This window comes from Triturus cristatus, chromosome 4_1 (genome assembly GCF_964204655.1).
Source record: "Triturus cristatus chromosome 4_1, aTriCri1.1, whole genome shotgun sequence".
In the NCBI taxonomy this organism is placed as follows: domain Eukaryota; kingdom Metazoa; phylum Chordata; class Amphibia; order Caudata; family Salamandridae; genus Triturus; species Triturus cristatus.
Window position 1 is genome coordinate 151,060,431 of NC_140585.1, and position 16,805 is coordinate 151,077,235.

The 16,805-nt window shown below is 36.7% G+C and overlaps 18 non-coding genes across 18 annotated transcripts; all 18 read left to right on the forward strand.

The window, feature by feature from the left end:
• Positions 1-712: 712 nt before the first annotated feature.
• On the forward strand, positions 713-785 carry TRNAK-UUU (transfer RNA lysine (anticodon UUU)). The gene has a single exon. It is a non-coding gene; the product is annotated as a tRNA-Lys (tRNA).
• An 864-nt stretch (positions 786-1,649) lies between these two features.
• TRNAK-UUU (transfer RNA lysine (anticodon UUU)) lies at positions 1,650-1,722 on the forward strand. Its single transcript has one exon. It is a non-coding gene; the product is annotated as a tRNA-Lys (tRNA).
• An 864-nt stretch (positions 1,723-2,586) lies between these two features.
• On the forward strand, positions 2,587-2,659 carry TRNAK-UUU (transfer RNA lysine (anticodon UUU)). The gene has a single exon. It is a non-coding gene; the product is annotated as a tRNA-Lys (tRNA).
• An 864-nt stretch (positions 2,660-3,523) lies between these two features.
• Positions 3,524-3,596, forward strand: TRNAK-UUU (transfer RNA lysine (anticodon UUU)). Its single transcript has one exon. It is a non-coding gene; the product is annotated as a tRNA-Lys (tRNA).
• Positions 3,597-4,460: 864 nt separating this feature from the next.
• On the forward strand, positions 4,461-4,533 carry TRNAK-UUU (transfer RNA lysine (anticodon UUU)). Its single transcript has one exon. It is a non-coding gene; the product is annotated as a tRNA-Lys (tRNA).
• An 864-nt stretch (positions 4,534-5,397) lies between these two features.
• Positions 5,398-5,470, forward strand: TRNAK-UUU (transfer RNA lysine (anticodon UUU)). The gene has a single exon. It is a non-coding gene; the product is annotated as a tRNA-Lys (tRNA).
• Positions 5,471-6,334: 864 nt separating this feature from the next.
• TRNAK-UUU (transfer RNA lysine (anticodon UUU)) lies at positions 6,335-6,407 on the forward strand. Its single transcript has one exon. It is a non-coding gene; the product is annotated as a tRNA-Lys (tRNA).
• An 864-nt stretch (positions 6,408-7,271) lies between these two features.
• TRNAK-UUU (transfer RNA lysine (anticodon UUU)) lies at positions 7,272-7,344 on the forward strand. The gene has a single exon. It is a non-coding gene; the product is annotated as a tRNA-Lys (tRNA).
• Positions 7,345-8,208: 864 nt separating this feature from the next.
• TRNAK-UUU (transfer RNA lysine (anticodon UUU)) lies at positions 8,209-8,281 on the forward strand. Its single transcript has one exon. It is a non-coding gene; the product is annotated as a tRNA-Lys (tRNA).
• Positions 8,282-9,145: 864 nt separating this feature from the next.
• TRNAK-UUU (transfer RNA lysine (anticodon UUU)) lies at positions 9,146-9,218 on the forward strand. The gene has a single exon. It is a non-coding gene; the product is annotated as a tRNA-Lys (tRNA).
• Positions 9,219-10,082: 864 nt separating this feature from the next.
• Positions 10,083-10,155, forward strand: TRNAK-UUU (transfer RNA lysine (anticodon UUU)). Its single transcript has one exon. It is a non-coding gene; the product is annotated as a tRNA-Lys (tRNA).
• Positions 10,156-11,019: 864 nt separating this feature from the next.
• TRNAK-UUU (transfer RNA lysine (anticodon UUU)) lies at positions 11,020-11,092 on the forward strand. Its single transcript has one exon. It is a non-coding gene; the product is annotated as a tRNA-Lys (tRNA).
• Positions 11,093-11,956: 864 nt separating this feature from the next.
• TRNAK-UUU (transfer RNA lysine (anticodon UUU)) lies at positions 11,957-12,029 on the forward strand. The gene has a single exon. It is a non-coding gene; the product is annotated as a tRNA-Lys (tRNA).
• An 864-nt stretch (positions 12,030-12,893) lies between these two features.
• On the forward strand, positions 12,894-12,966 carry TRNAK-UUU (transfer RNA lysine (anticodon UUU)). The gene has a single exon. It is a non-coding gene; the product is annotated as a tRNA-Lys (tRNA).
• Positions 12,967-13,830: 864 nt separating this feature from the next.
• On the forward strand, positions 13,831-13,903 carry TRNAK-UUU (transfer RNA lysine (anticodon UUU)). Its single transcript has one exon. It is a non-coding gene; the product is annotated as a tRNA-Lys (tRNA).
• Positions 13,904-14,767: 864 nt separating this feature from the next.
• On the forward strand, positions 14,768-14,840 carry TRNAK-UUU (transfer RNA lysine (anticodon UUU)). Its single transcript has one exon. It is a non-coding gene; the product is annotated as a tRNA-Lys (tRNA).
• An 864-nt stretch (positions 14,841-15,704) lies between these two features.
• On the forward strand, positions 15,705-15,777 carry TRNAK-UUU (transfer RNA lysine (anticodon UUU)). Its single transcript has one exon. It is a non-coding gene; the product is annotated as a tRNA-Lys (tRNA).
• Positions 15,778-16,641: 864 nt separating this feature from the next.
• Positions 16,642-16,714, forward strand: TRNAK-UUU (transfer RNA lysine (anticodon UUU)). Its single transcript has one exon. It is a non-coding gene; the product is annotated as a tRNA-Lys (tRNA).
• The last annotated feature ends 91 nt before the right edge of the window (positions 16,715-16,805 follow it).

Below are 16,805 nucleotides of genomic sequence, written 5' to 3' on the forward strand. Positions count from 1 at the left end.
CAACGGTATCATGTCGTTTGAGATGTTGATTATCTTTTCCCCAATTCAATGTTCAAAATGGAACCCTGCTTATAGTTTCCAAATCACTTTATAATGTTGGTCAACCGCTGATAGCTCATCTTTTTATTTGAGAATTTCTGTTCACCTTGTTGAATCAGGTTGGATCTCTGGTGCAATGGATAGCGGCTTGGGGTTCTAGGCGAATGTAGAGAAAGCATTCAAAGTCTTTGGGTTGGAATACTAGCTGGGTCAGTTTTATCCCTCCTTTATCTTATAACTAATTGAAACAGTAACAAACAATGCCTGCTTCTGCATAACCAGAGACATTTACCAAAACGGCAGTGAAAGAAAGTCTATTTAAACAGACACTGTTTGCTTTGAAAATGTTGCATAATCTATGCCCAAGAGTAAATTTCCAGTTATACTGCTGGACATGTAATTTAGTACCTAGTAATAGTATTTGGCCTTTTACTAATTTCACAATGTCAATTTAGAGACATGATTTCTAAGTCAGCCGAAAATGAGATAGAACGAATTTCAGGATTTAAAATAGATTACGTGTGCTGCTGAAATTTCAAATGCTTGAAATATCAATTAATTATTAAACTCTACATATTTGATTGCTAATATATGTAACCATATTAAGAATTAAAGTGTAGGTTGGTGTGCGTCCACATCATTTTTAGCTGATTTTTAGTTGCAGTGTTGCAGAGCCTGGATAGCTCAGTCGGTAGAGCATCAGACTTTTAATCTGAGGGTCCAGGGTTCAAGTCCCTGTTCAGGCGGTTTGTTTAAAGAAAATGTACTCTAATGACATGCTCTTTTCAGGATCCAATGAACGAGTAGTCCCATTAGAGTAATTGCAAGTTACTCTTAATGGAGCCATTAAATACCCATCGGTCGTGTACCATTTGACAAGAGTTAAGAAGACTTACCGCAACGGTATCATGTCGTTTGAGATGTTGATTATCTTTTCCCCAATTCAATGTTCAAAATGGAACCCTGCTTATAGTTTCCAAATCACTTTATAAAGTTGGTCAACCGCTGATAGCTCATCTTTTTATTTGAGAATTTCTGTTCACCTTGTTGAATCAGGTTGGATCTCTGGTGCAATGGATAGCGGCTTGGGGTTCTAGGCGAATGTAGAGAAAGCATTCAAAGTCTTTGGGTTGGAATACTAGCTGGGTCAGTTTTATCCCTCCTTTATCTTATAACTAATTGAAACAGTAACAAACAATGCCTGCTTCTGCATAACCAGAGACATTTACCAAAACGGCAGTGAAAGAAAGTCTATTTAAACAGACACTGTTTGCTTTGAAAATGTTGCATAATCTATGCCCAAGAGTAAATTTCCAGTTATACTGCTGGACATGTAATTTAGTACCTAGTAATAGTATTTGGCCTTTTACTAATTTCACAATGTCAATTTAGAGACATGATTTCTAAGTCAGCCGAAAATGAGATAGAACGAATTTCAGGATTTAAAATAGATTACGTGTGCTGCTGAAATTTCAAATGCTTGAAATATCAATTAATTATTAAACTCTACATATTTGATTGCTAATATATGTAACCATATTAAGAATTAAAGTGTAGGTTGGTGTGCGTCCACATCATTTTTAGCTGATTTTTAGTTGCAGTGTTGCAGAGCCTGGATAGCTCAGTCGGTAGAGCATCAGACTTTTAATCTGAGGGTCCAGGGTTCAAGTCCCTGTTCAGGCGGTTTGTTTAAAGAAAATGTACTCTAATGACATGCTCTTTTCAGGATCCAATGAACGAGTAGTCCCATTAGAGTAATTGCAAGTTACTCTTAATGGAGCCATTAAATACCCATCGGTCGTGTACCATTTGACAAGAGTTAAGAAGACTTACCGCAACGGTATCATGTCGTTTGAGATGTTGATTATCTTTTCCCCAATTCAATGTTCAAAATGGAACCCTGCTTATAGTTTCCAAATCACTTTATAATGTTGGTCAACCGCTGATAGCTCATCTTTTTATTTGAGAATTTCTGTTCACCTTGTTGAATCAGGTTGGATCTCTGGTGCAATGGATAGCGGCTTGGGGTTCTAGGCGAATGTAGAGAAAGCATTCAAAGTCTTTGGGTTGGAATACTAGCTGGGTCAGTTTTATCCCTCCTTTATCTTATAACTAATTGAAACAGTAACAAACAATGCCTGCTTCTGCATAACCAGAGACATTTACCAAAACGGCAGTGAAAGAAAGTCTATTTAAACAGACACTGTTTGCTTTGAAAATGTTGCATAATCTATGCCCAAGAGTAAATTTCCAGTTATACTGCTGGACATGTAATTTAGTACCTAGTAATAGTATTTGGCCTTTTACTAATTTCACAATGTCAATTTAGAGACATGATTTCTAAGTCAGCCGAAAATGAGATAGAACGAATTTCAGGATTTAAAATAGATTACGTGTGCTGCTGAAATTTCAAATGCTTGAAATATCAATTAATTATTAAACTCTACATATTTGATTGCTAATATATGTAACCATATTAAGAATTAAAGTGTAGGTTGGTGTGCGTCCACATCATTTTTAGCTGATTTTTAGTTGCAGTGTTGCAGAGCCTGGATAGCTCAGTCGGTAGAGCATCAGACTTTTAATCTGAGGGTCCAGGGTTCAAGTCCCTGTTCAGGCGGTTTGTTTAAAGAAAATGTACTCTAATGACATGCTCTTTTCAGGATCCAATGAACGAGTAGTCCCATTAGAGTAATTGCAAGTTACTCTTAATGGAGCCATTAAATACCCATCGGTCGTGTACCATTTGACAAGAGTTAAGAAGACTTACCGCAACGGTATCATGTCGTTTGAGATGTTGATTATCTTTTCCCCAATTCAATGTTCAAAATGGAACCCTGCTTATAGTTTCCAAATCACTTTATAATGTTGGTCAACCGCTGATAGCTCATCTTTTTATTTGAGAATTTCTGTTCACCTTGTTGAATCAGGTTGGATCTCTGGTGCAATGGATAGCGGCTTGGGGTTCTAGGCGAATGTAGAGAAAGCATTCAAAGTCTTTGGGTTGGAATACTAGCTGGGTCAGTTTTATCCCTCCTTTATCTTATAACTAATTGAAACAGTAACAAACAATGCCTGCTTCTGCATAACCAGAGACATTTACCAAAACGGCAGTGAAAGAAAGTCTATTTAAACAGACACTGTTTGCTTTGAAAATGTTGCATAATCTATGCCCAAGAGTAAATTTCCAGTTATACTGCTGGACATGTAATTTAGTACCTAGTAATAGTATTTGGCCTTTTACTAATTTCACAATGTCAATTTAGAGACATGATTTCTAAGTCAGCCGAAAATGAGATAGAACGAATTTCAGGATTTAAAATAGATTACGTGTGCTGCTGAAATTTCAAATGCTTGAAATATCAATTAATTATTAAACTCTACATATTTGATTGCTAATATATGTAACCATATTAAGAATTAAAGTGTAGGTTGGTGTGCGTCCACATCATTTTTAGCTGATTTTTAGTTGCAGTGTTGCAGAGCCTGGATAGCTCAGTCGGTAGAGCATCAGACTTTTAATCTGAGGGTCCAGGGTTCAAGTCCCTGTTCAGGCGGTTTGTTTAAAGAAAATGTACTCTAATGACATGCTCTTTTCAGGATCCAATGAACGAGTAGTCCCATTAGAGTAATTGCAAGTTACTCTTAATGGAGCCATTAAATACCCATCGGTCGTGTACCATTTGACAAGAGTTAAGAAGACTTACCGCAACGGTATCATGTCGTTTGAGATGTTGATTATCTTTTCCCCAATTCAATGTTCAAAATGGAACCCTGCTTATAGTTTCCAAATCACTTTATAATGTTGGTCAACCGCTGATAGCTCATCTTTTTATTTGAGAATTTCTGTTCACCTTGTTGAATCAGGTTGGATCTCTGGTGCAATGGATAGCGGCTTGGGGTTCTAGGCGAATGTAGAGAAAGCATTCAAAGTCTTTGGGTTGGAATACTAGCTGGGTCAGTTTTATCCCTCCTTTATCTTATAACTAATTGAAACAGTAACAAACAATGCCTGCTTCTGCATAACCAGAGACATTTACCAAAACGGCAGTGAAAGAAAGTCTATTTAAACAGACACTGTTTGCTTTGAAAATGTTGCATAATCTATGCCCAAGAGTAAATTTCCAGTTATACTGCTGGACATGTAATTTAGTACCTAGTAATAGTATTTGGCCTTTTACTAATTTCACAATGTCAATTTAGAGACATGATTTCTAAGTCAGCCGAAAATGAGATAGAACGAATTTCAGGATTTAAAATAGATTACGTGTGCTGCTGAAATTTCAAATGCTTGAAATATCAATTAATTATTAAACTCTACATATTTGATTGCTAATATATGTAACCATATTAAGAATTAAAGTGTAGGTTGGTGTGCGTCCACATCATTTTTAGCTGATTTTTAGTTGCAGTGTTGCAGAGCCTGGATAGCTCAGTCGGTAGAGCATCAGACTTTTAATCTGAGGGTCCAGGGTTCAAGTCCCTGTTCAGGCGGTTTGTTTAAAGAAAATGTACTCTAATGACATGCTCTTTTCAGGATCCAATGAACGAGTAGTCCCATTAGAGTAATTGCAAGTTACTCTTAATGGAGCCATTAAATACCCATCGGTCGTGTACCATTTGACAAGAGTTAAGAAGACTTACCGCAACGGTATCATGTCGTTTGAGATGTTGATTATCTTTTCCCCAATTCAATGTTCAAAATGGAACCCTGCTTATAGTTTCCAAATCACTTTATAAAGTTGGTCAACCGCTGATAGCTCATCTTTTTATTTGAGAATTTCTGTTCACCTTGTTGAATCAGGTTGGATCTCTGGTGCAATGGATAGCGGCTTGGGGTTCTAGGCGAATGTAGAGAAAGCATTCAAAGTCTTTGGGTTGGAATACTAGCTGGGTCAGTTTTATCCCTCCTTTATCTTATAACTAATTGAAACAGTAACAAACAATGCCTGCTTCTGCATAACCAGAGACATTTACCAAAACGGCAGTGAAAGAAAGTCTATTTAAACAGACACTGTTTGCTTTGAAAATGTTGCATAATCTATGCCCAAGAGTAAATTTCCAGTTATACTGCTGGACATGTAATTTAGTACCTAGTAATAGTATTTGGCCTTTTACTAATTTCACAATGTCAATTTAGAGACATGATTTCTAAGTCAGCCGAAAATGAGATAGAACGAATTTCAGGATTTAAAATAGATTACGTGTGCTGCTGAAATTTCAAATGCTTGAAATATCAATTAATTATTAAACTCTACATATTTGATTGCTAATATATGTAACCATATTAAGAATTAAAGTGTAGGTTGGTGTGCGTCCACATCATTTTTAGCTGATTTTTAGTTGCAGTGTTGCAGAGCCTGGATAGCTCAGTCGGTAGAGCATCAGACTTTTAATCTGAGGGTCCAGGGTTCAAGTCCCTGTTCAGGCGGTTTGTTTAAAGAAAATGTACTCTAATGACATGCTCTTTTCAGGATCCAATGAACGAGTAGTCCCATTAGAGTAATTGCAAGTTACTCTTAATGGAGCCATTAAATACCCATCGGTCGTGTACCATTTGACAAGAGTTAAGAAGACTTACCGCAACGGTATCATGTCGTTTGAGATGTTGATTATCTTTTCCCCAATTCAATGTTCAAAATGGAACCCTGCTTATAGTTTCCAAATCACTTTATAATGTTGGTCAACCGCTGATAGCTCATCTTTTTATTTGAGAATTTCTGTTCACCTTGTTGAATCAGGTTGGATCTCTGGTGCAATGGATAGCGGCTTGGGGTTCTAGGCGAATGTAGAGAAAGCATTCAAAGTCTTTGGGTTGGAATACTAGCTGGGTCAGTTTTATCCCTCCTTTATCTTATAACTAATTGAAACAGTAACAAACAATGCCTGCTTCTGCATAACCAGAGACATTTACCAAAACGGCAGTGAAAGAAAGTCTATTTAAACAGACACTGTTTGCTTTGAAAATGTTGCATAATCTATGCCCAAGAGTAAATTTCCAGTTATACTGCTGGACATGTAATTTAGTACCTAGTAATAGTATTTGGCCTTTTACTCATTTCACAATGTCAATTTAGAGACATGATTTCTAAGTCAGCCGAAAATGAGATAGAACGAATTTCAGGATTTAAAATAGATTACGTGTGCTGCTGAAATATCAAATGCTTGAAATATCAATTAATTATTAAACTCTACATATTTGATTGCTAATATATGTAACCATATTAAGAATTAAAGTGTAGGTTGGTGTGCGTCCACATCATTTTTAGCTGATTTTTAGTTGCAGTGTTGCAGAGCCTGGATAGCTCAGTCGGTAGAGCATCAGACTTTTAATCTGAGGGTCCAGGGTTCAAGTCCCTGTTCAGGCGGTTTGTTTAAAAAAAATGTACTCTAATGACATGCTCTTTTCAGGATCCAATGAACGAGTAGTCCCATTAGAGTAATTGCAAGTTACTCTTAATGGAGCCATTAAATACCCATCGGTCGTGTACCATTTGACAAGAGTTAAGAAGACTTACCGCAACGGTATCATGTCGTTTGAGATGTTGATTATCTTTTCCCCAATTCAATGTTCAAAATGGAACCCTGCTTATAGTTTCCAAATCACTTTATAAAGTTGGTCAACCGCTGATAGCTCATCTTTTTATTTGAGAATTTCTGTTCACCTTGTTGAATCAGGTTGGATCTCTGGTGCAATGGATAGCGGCTTGGGGTTCTAGGCGAATGTAGAGAAAGCATTCAAAGTCTTTGGGTTGGAATACTAGCTGGGTCAGTTTTATCCCTCCTTTATCTTATAACTAATTGAAACAGTAACAAACAATGCCTGCTTCTGCATAACCAGAGACATTTACCAAAACGGCAGTGAAAGAAAGTCTATTTAAACAGACACTGTTTGCTTTGAAAATGTTGCATAATCTATGCCCAAGAGTAAATTTCCAGTTATACTGCTGGACATGTAATTTAGTACCTAGTAATAGTATTTGGCCTTTTACTAATTTCACAATGTCAATTTAGAGACATGATTTCTAAGTCAGCCGAAAATGAGATAGAACGAATTTCAGGATTTAAAATAGATTACGTGTGCTGCTGAAATTTCAAATGCTTGAAATATCAATTAATTATTAAACTCTACATATTTGATTGCTAATATATGTAACCATATTAAGAATTAAAGTGTAGGTTGGTGTGCGTCCACATCATGTTTAGCTGATTTTTAGTTGCAGTGTTGCAGAGCCTGGATAGCTCAGTCGGTAGAGCATCAGACTTTTAATCTGAGGGTCCAGGGTTCAAGTCCCTGTTCAGGCGGTTTGTTTAAAGAAAATGTACTCTAATGACATGCTCTTTTCAGGATCCAATGAACGAGTAGTCCCATTAGAGTAATTGCAAGTTACTCTTAATGGAGCCATTAAATACCCATCGGTCGTGTACCATTTGACAAGAGTTAAGAAGACTTACCGCAACGGTATCATGTCGTTTGAGATGTTGATTATCTTTTCCCCAATTCAATGTTCAAAATGGAACCCTGCTTATAGTTTCCAAATCACTTTATAATGTTGGTCAACCGCTGATAGCTCATCTTTTTATTTGAGAATTTCTGTTCACCTTGTTGAATCAGGTTGGATCTCTGGTGCAATGGATAGCGGCTTGGGGTTCTAGGCGAATGTAGAGAAAGCATTCAAAGTCTTTGGGTTGGAATACTAGCTGGGTCAGTTTTATCCCTCCTTTATCTTATAACTAATTGAAACAGTAACAAACAATGCCTGCTTCTGCATAACCAGAGACATTTACCAAAACGGCAGTGAAAGAAAGTCTATTTAAACAGACACTGTTTGCTTTGAAAATGTTGCATAATCTATGCCCAAGAGTAAATTTCCAGTTATACTGCTGGACATGTAATTTAGTACCTAGTAATAGTATTTGGCCTTTTACTAATTTCACAATGTCAATTTAGAGACATGATTTCTAAGTCAGCCGAAAATGAGATAGAACGAATTTCAGGATTTAAAATAGATTACGTGTGCTGCTGAAATTTCAAATGCTTGAAATATCAATTAATTATTAAACTCTACATATTTGATTGCTAATATATGTAACCATATTAAGAATTAAAGTGTAGGTTGGTGTGCGTCCACATCATTTTTAGCTGATTTTTAGTTGCAGTGTTGCAGAGCCTGGATAGCTCAGTCGGTAGAGCATCAGACTTTTAATCTGAGGGTCCAGGGTTCAAGTCCCTGTTCAGGCGGTTTGTTTAAAGAAAATGTACTCTAATGACATGCTCTTTTCAGGATCCAATGAACGAGTAGTCCCATTAGAGTAATTGCAAGTTACTCTTAATGGAGCCATTAAATACCCATCGGTCGTGTACCATTTGACAAGAGTTAAGAAGACTTACCGCAACGGTATCATGTCGTTTGAGATGTTGATTATCTTTTCCCCAATTCAATGTTCAAAATGGAACCCTGCTTATAGTTTCCAAATCACTTTATAATGTTGGTCAACCGCTGATAGCTCATCTTTTTATTTGAGAATTTCTGTTCACCTTGTTGAATCAGGTTGGATCTCTGGTGCAATGGATAGCGGCTTGGGGTTCTAGGCGAATGTAGAGAAAGCATTCAAAGTCTTTGGGTTGGAATACTAGCTGGGTCAGTTTTATCCCTCCTTTATCTTATAACTAATTGAAACAGTAACAAACAATGCCTGCTTCTGCATAACCAGAGACATTTACCAAAACGGCAGTGAAAGAAAGTCTATTTAAACAGACACTGTTTGCTTTGAAAATGTTGCATAATCTATGCCCAAGAGTAAATTTCCAGTTATACTGCTGGACATGTAATTTAGTACCTAGTAATAGTATTTGGCCTTTTACTCATTTCACAATGTCAATTTAGAGACATGATTTCTAAGTCAGCCGAAAATGAGATAGAACGAATTTCAGGATTTAAAATAGATTACGTGTGCTGCTGAAATATCAAATGCTTGAAATATCAATTAATTATTAAACTCTACATATTTGATTGCTAATATATGTAACCATATTAAGAATTAAAGTGTAGGTTGGTGTGCGTCCACATCATTTTTAGCTGATTTTTAGTTGCAGTGTTGCAGAGCCTGGATAGCTCAGTCGGTAGAGCATCAGACTTTTAATCTGAGGGTCCAGGGTTCAAGTCCCTGTTCAGGCGGTTTGTTTAAAGAAAATGTACTCTAATGACATGCTCTTTTCAGGATCCAATGAACGAGTAGTCCCATTAGAGTAATTGCAAGTTACTCTTAATGGAGCCATTAAATACCCATCGGTCGTGTACCATTTGACAAGAGTTAAGAAGACTTACCGCAACGGTATCATGTCGTTTGAGATGTTGATTATCTTTTCCCCAATTCAATGTTCAAAATGGAACCCTGCTTATAGTTTCCAAATCACTTTATAAAGTTGGTCAACCGCTGATAGCTCATCTTTTTATTTGAGAATTTCTGTTCACCTTGTTGAATCAGGTTGGATCTCTGGTGCAATGGATAGCGGCTTGGGGTTCTAGGCGAATGTAGAGAAAGCATTCAAAGTCTTTGGGTTGGAATACTAGCTGGGTCAGTTTTATCCCTCCTTTATCTTATAACTAATTGAAACAGTAACAAACAATGCCTGCTTCTGCATAACCAGAGACATTTACCAAAACGGCAGTGAAAGAAAGTCTATTTAAACAGACACTGTTTGCTTTGAAAATGTTGCATAATCTATGCCCAAGAGTAAATTTCCAGTTATACTGCTGGACATGTAATTTAGTACCTAGTAATAGTATTTGGCCTTTTACTAATTTCACAATGTCAATTTAGAGACATGATTTCTAAGTCAGCCGAAAATGAGATAGAACGAATTTCAGGATTTAAAATAGATTACGTGTGCTGCTGAAATTTCAAATGCTTGAAATATCAATTAATTATTAAACTCTACATATTTGATTGCTAATATATGTAACCATATTAAGAATTAAAGTGTAGGTTGGTGTGCGTCCACATCATTTTTAGCTGATTTTTAGTTGCAGTGTTGCAGAGCCTGGATAGCTCAGTCGGTAGAGCATCAGACTTTTAATCTGAGGGTCCAGGGTTCAAGTCCCTGTTCAGGCGGTTTGTTTAAAGAAAATGTACTCTAATGACATGCTCTTTTCAGGATCCAATGAACGAGTAGTCCCATTAGAGTAATTGCAAGTTACTCTTAATGGAGCCATTAAATACCCATCGGTCGTGTACCATTTGACAAGAGTTAAGAAGACTTACCGCAACGGTATCATGTCGTTTGAGATGTTGATTATCTTTTCCCCAATTCAATGTTCAAAATGGAACCCTGCTTATAGTTTCCAAATCACTTTATAATGTTGGTCAACCGCTGATAGCTCATCTTTTTATTTGAGAATTTCTGTTCACCTTGTTGAATCAGGTTGGATCTCTGGTGCAATGGATAGCGGCTTGGGGTTCTAGGCGAATGTAGAGAAAGCATTCAAAGTCTTTGGGTTGGAATACTAGCTGGGTCAGTTTTATCCCTCCTTTATCTTATAACTAATTGAAACAGTAACAAACAATGCCTGCTTCTGCATAACCAGAGACATTTACCAAAACGGCAGTGAAAGAAAGTCTATTTAAACAGACACTGTTTGCTTTGAAAATGTTGCATAATCTATGCCCAAGAGTAAATTTCCAGTTATACTGCTGGACATGTAATTTAGTACCTAGTAATAGTATTTGGCCTTTTACTAATTTCACAATGTCAATTTAGAGACATGATTTCTAAGTCAGCCGAAAATGAGATAGAACGAATTTCAGGATTTAAAATAGATTACGTGTGCTGCTGAAATTTCAAATGCTTGAAATATCAATTAATTATTAAACTCTACATATTTGATTGCTAATATATGTAACCATATTAAGAATTAAAGTGTAGGTTGGTGTGCGTCCACATCATTTTTAGCTGATTTTTAGTTGCAGTGTTGCAGAGCCTGGATAGCTCAGTCGGTAGAGCATCAGACTTTTAATCTGAGGGTCCAGGGTTCAAGTCCCTGTTCAGGCGGTTTGTTTAAAGAAAATGTACTCTAATGACATGCTCTTTTCAGGATCCAATGAACGAGTAGTCCCATTAGAGAAATTGCAAGTTACTCTTAATGGAGCCATTAAATACCCATCGGTCGTGTACCATTTGACAAGAGTTAAGAAGACTTACCGCAACGGTATCATGTCGTTTGAGATGTTGATTATCTTTTCCCCAATTCAATGTTCAAAATGGAACCCTGCTTATAGTTTCCAAATCACTTTATAAAGTTGGTCAACCGCTGATAGCTCATCTTTTTATTTGAGAATTTCTGTTCACCTTGTTGAATCAGGTTGGATCTCTGGTGCAATGGATAGCGGCTTGGGGTTCTAGGCGAATGTAGAGAAAGCATTCAAAGTCTTTGGGTTGGAATACTAGCTGGGTCAGTTTTATCCCTCCTTTATCTTATAACTAATTGAAACAGTAACAAACAATGCCTGCTTCTGCATAACCAGAGACATTTACCAAAACGGCAGTGAAAGAAAGTCTATTTAAACAGACACTGTTTGCTTTGAAAATGTTGCATAATCTATGCCCAAGAGTAAATTTCCAGTTATACTGCTGGACATGTAATTTAGTACCTAGTAATAGTATTTGGCCTTTTACTAATTTCACAATGTCAATTTAGAGACATGATTTCTAAGTCAGCCGAAAATGAGATAGAACGAATTTCAGGATTTAAAATAGATTACGTGTGCTGCTGAAATTTCAAATGCTTGAAATATCAATTAATTATTAAACTCTACATATTTGATTGCTAATATATGTAACCATATTAAGAATTAAAGTGTAGGTTGGTGTGCGTCCACATCATTTTTAGCTGATTTTTAGTTGCAGTGTTGCAGAGCCTGGATAGCTCAGTCGGTAGAGCATCAGACTTTTAATCTGAGGGTCCAGGGTTCAAGTCCCTGTTCAGGCGGTTTGTTTAAAGAAAATGTACTCTAATGACATGCTCTTTTCAGGATCCAATGAACGAGTAGTCCCATTAGAGTAATTGCAAGTTACTCTTAATGGAGCCATTAAATACCCATCGGTCGTGTACCATTTGACAAGAGTTAAGAAGACTTACCGCAACGGTATCATGTCGTTTGAGATGTTGATTATCTTTTCCCCAATTCAATGTTCAAAATGGAACCCTGCTTATAGTTTCCAAATCACTTTATAAAGTTGGTCAACCGCTGATAGCTCATCTTTTTATTTGAGAATTTCTGTTCACCTTGTTGAATCAGGTTGGATCTCTGGTGCAATGGATAGCGGCTTGGGGTTCTAGGCGAATGTAGAGAAAGCATTCAAAGTCTTTGGGTTGGAATACTAGCTGGGTCAGTTTTATCCCTCCTTTATCTTATAGTTAATTGAAACAGTAACAAACAATGCCTGCTTCTGCATAACCAGAGACATTTACCAAAACGGCAGTGAAAGAAAGTCTATTTAAACAGACACTGTTTGCTTTGAAAATGTTGCATAATCTATGCCCAAGAGTAAATTTCCAGTTATACTGCTGGACATGTAATTTAGTACCTAGTAATAGTATTTGGCCTTTTACTAATTTCACAATGTCAATTTAGAGACATGATTTCTAAGTCAGCCGAAAATGAGATAGAACGAATTTCAGGATTTAAAATAGATTACGTGTGCTGCTGAAATTTCAAATGCTTGAAATATCAATTAATTATTAAACTCTACATATTTGATTGCTAATATATGTAACCATATTAAGAATTAAAGTGTAGGTTGGTGTGCGTCCACATCATTTTTAGCTGATTTTTAGTTGCAGTGTTGCAGAGCCTGGATAGCTCAGTCGGTAGAGCATCAGACTTTTAATCTGAGGGTCCAGGGTTCAAGTCCCTGTTCAGGCGGTTTGTTTAAAGAAAATGTACTCTAATGACATGCTCTTTTCAGGATCCAATGAACGAGTAGTCCCATTAGAGTAATTGCAAGTTACTCTTAATGGAGCCATTAAATACCCATCGGTCGTGTACCATTTGACAAGAGTTAAGAAGACTTACCGCAACGGTATCATGTCGTTTGAGATGTTGATTATCTTTTCCCCAATTCAATGTTCAAAATGGAACCCTGCTTATAGTTTCCAAATCACTTTATAATGTTGGTCAACCGCTGATAGCTCATCTTTTTATTTGAGAATTTCTGTTCACCTTGTTGAATCAGGTTGGATCTCTGGTGCAATGGATAGCGGCTTGGGGTTCTAGGCGAATGTAGAGAAAGCATTCAAAGTCTTTGGGTTGGAATACTAGCTGGGTCAGTTTTATCCCTCCTTTATCTTATAACTAATTGAAACAGTAACAAACAATGCCTGCTTCTGCATAACCAGAGACATTTACCAAAACGGCAGTGAAAGAAAGTCTATTTAAACAGACACTGTTTGCTTTGAAAATGTTGCATAATCTATGCCCAAGAGTAAATTTCCAGTTATACTGCTGGACATGTAATTTAGTACCTAGTAATAGTATTTGGCCTTTTACTAATTTCACAATGTCAATTTAGAGACATGATTTCTAAGTCAGCCGAAAATGAGATAGAACGAATTTCAGGATTTAAAATAGATTACGTGTGCTGCTGAAATTTCAAATGCTTGAAATATCAATTAATTATTAAACTCTACATATTTGATTGCTAATATATGTAACCATATTAAGAATTAAAGTGTAGGTTGGTGTGCGTCCACATCATTTTTAGCTGATTTTTAGTTGCAGTGTTGCAGAGCCTGGATAGCTCAGTCGGTAGAGCATCAGACTTTTAATCTGAGGGTCCAGGGTTCAAGTCCCTGTTCAGGCGGTTTGTTTAAAGAAAATGTACTCTAATGACATGCTCTTTTCAGGATCCAATGAACGAGTAGTCCCATTAGAGTAATTGCAAGTTACTCTTAATGGAGCCATTAAATACCCATCGGTCGTGTACCATTTGACAAGAGTTAAGAAGACTTACCGCAACGGTATCATGTCGTTTGAGATGTTGATTATCTTTTCCCCAATTCAATGTTCAAAATGGAACCCTGCTTATAGTTTCCAAATCACTTTATAAAGTTGGTCAACCGCTGATAGCTCATCTTTTTATTTGAGAATTTCTGTTCACCTTGTTGAATCAGGTTGGATCTCTGGTGCAATGGATAGCGGCTTGGGGTTCTAGGCGAATGTAGAGAAAGCATTCAAAGTCTTTGGGTTGGAATACTAGCTGGGTCAGTTTTATCCCTCCTTTATCTTATAACTAATTGAAACAGTAACAAACAATGCCTGCTTCTGCATAACCAGAGACATTTACCAAAACGGCAGTGAAAGAAAGTCTATTTAAACAGACACTGTTTGCTTTGAAAATGTTGCATAATCTATGCCCAAGAGTAAATTTCCAGTTATACTGCTGGACATGTAATTTAGTACCTAGTAATAGTATTTGGCCTTTTACTAATTTCACAATGTCAATTTAGAGACATGATTTCTAAGTCAGCCGAAAATGAGATAGAACGAATTTCAGGATTTAAAATAGATTACGTGTGCTGCTGAAATTTCAAATGCTTGAAATATCAATTAATTATTAAACTCTACATATTTGATTGCTAATATATGTAACCATATTAAGAATTAAAGTGTAGGTTGGTGTGCGTCCACATCATTTTTAGCTGATTTTTAGTTGCAGTGTTGCAGAGCCTGGATAGCTCAGTCGGTAGAGCATCAGACTTTTAATCTGAGGGTCCAGGGTTCAAGTCCCTGTTCAGGCGGTTTGTTTAAAGAAAATGTACTCTAATGACATGCTCTTTTCAGGATCCAATGAACGAGTAGTCCCATTAGAGTAATTGCAAGTTACTCTTAATGGAGCCATTAAATACCCATCGGTCGTGTACCATTTGACAAGAGTTAAGAAGACTTACCGCAACGGTATCATGTCGTTTGAGATGTTGATTATCTTTTCCCCAATTCAATGTTCAAAATGGAACCCTGCTTATAGTTTCCAAATCACTTTATAAAGTTGGTCAACCGCTGATAGCTCATCTTTTTATTTGAGAATTTCTGTTCACCTTGTTGAATCAGGTTGGATCTCTGGTGCAATGGATAGCGGCTTGGGGTTCTAGGCGAATGTAGAGAAAGCATTCAAAGTCTTTGGGTTGGAATACTAGCTGGGTCAGTTTTATCCCTCCTTTATCTTATAACTAATTGAAACAGTAACAAACAATGCCTGCTTCTGCATAACCAGAGACATTTACCAAAACGGCAGTGAAAGAAAGTCTATTTAAACAGACACTGTTTGCTTTGAAAATGTTGCATAATCTATGCCCAAGAGTAAATTTCCAGTTATACTGCTGGACATGTAATTTAGTACCTAGTAATAGTATTTGGCCTTTTACTAATTTCACAATGTCAATTTAGAGACATGATTTCTAAGTCAGCCGAAAATGAGATAGAACGAATTTCAGGATTTAAAATAGATTACGTGTGCTGCTGAAATTTCAAATGCTTGAAATATCAATTAATTATTAAACTCTACATATTTGATTGCTAATATATGTAACCATATTAAGAATTAAAGTGTAGGTTGGTGTGCGTCCACATCATTTTTAGCTGATTTTTAGTTGCAGTGTTGCAGAGCCTGGATAGCTCAGTCGGTAGAGCATCAGACTTTTAATCTGAGGGTCCAGGGTTCAAGTCCCTGTTCAGGCGGTTTGTTTAAAGAAAATGTACTCTAATGACATGCTCTTTTCAGGATCCAATGAACGAGTAGTCCCATTAGAGTAATTGCAAGTTACTCTTAATGGAGCCATTAAATACCCATCGGTCGTGTACCATTTGACAAGAGTTAAGAAGACTTACCGCAACGGTATCATGTCGTTTGAGATGTTGATTATCTTTTCCCCAATTCAATGTTCAAAATGGAACCCTGCTTATAGTTTCCAAATCACTTTATAAAGTTGGTCAACCGCTGATAGCTCATCTTTTTATTTGAGAATTTCTGTTCACCTTGTTGAATCAGGTTGGATCTCTGGTGCAATGGATAGCGGCTTGGGGTTCTAGGCGAATGTAGAGAAAGCATTCAAAGTCTTTGGGTTGGAATACTAGCTGGGTCAGTTTTATCCCTCCTTTATCTTATAGTTAATTGAAACAGTAACAAACAATGCCTGCTTCTGCATAACCAGAGACATTTACCAAAACGGCAGTGAAAGAAAGTCTATTTAAACAGACACTGTTTGCTTTGAAAATGTTGCATAATCTATGCCCAAGAGTAAATTTCCAGTTATACTGCTGGACATGTAATTTAGTACCTAGTAATAGTATTTGGCCTTTTTCTAATTTCACAATGTCAATTTAGAGACATGATTTCTAAGTCAGCCGAAAATGAGATAGAACGAATTTCAGGATTTAAAATAGATTACGTGTGCTGCTGAAATTTCAAATGCTTGAAATATCAATTAATTATTAAACTCTACATATTTGATTGCTAATATATGTAACCATATTAAGAATTAAAGTGTAGGTTGGTGTGCGTCCACATCATTTTTAGCTGATTTTTAGTTGCAGTGTTGCAGAGCCTGGATAGCTCAGTCGGTAGAGCATCAGACTTTTAATCTGAGGGTCCAGGGTTCAAGTCCCTGTTCAGGCGGTTTGTTTAAAGAAAATGTACTCTAATGACATGCTCTTTTCAGGATCCAATGAACGAGTAGTCCCATTAGAGTAATTGCAAGTTACTCTTA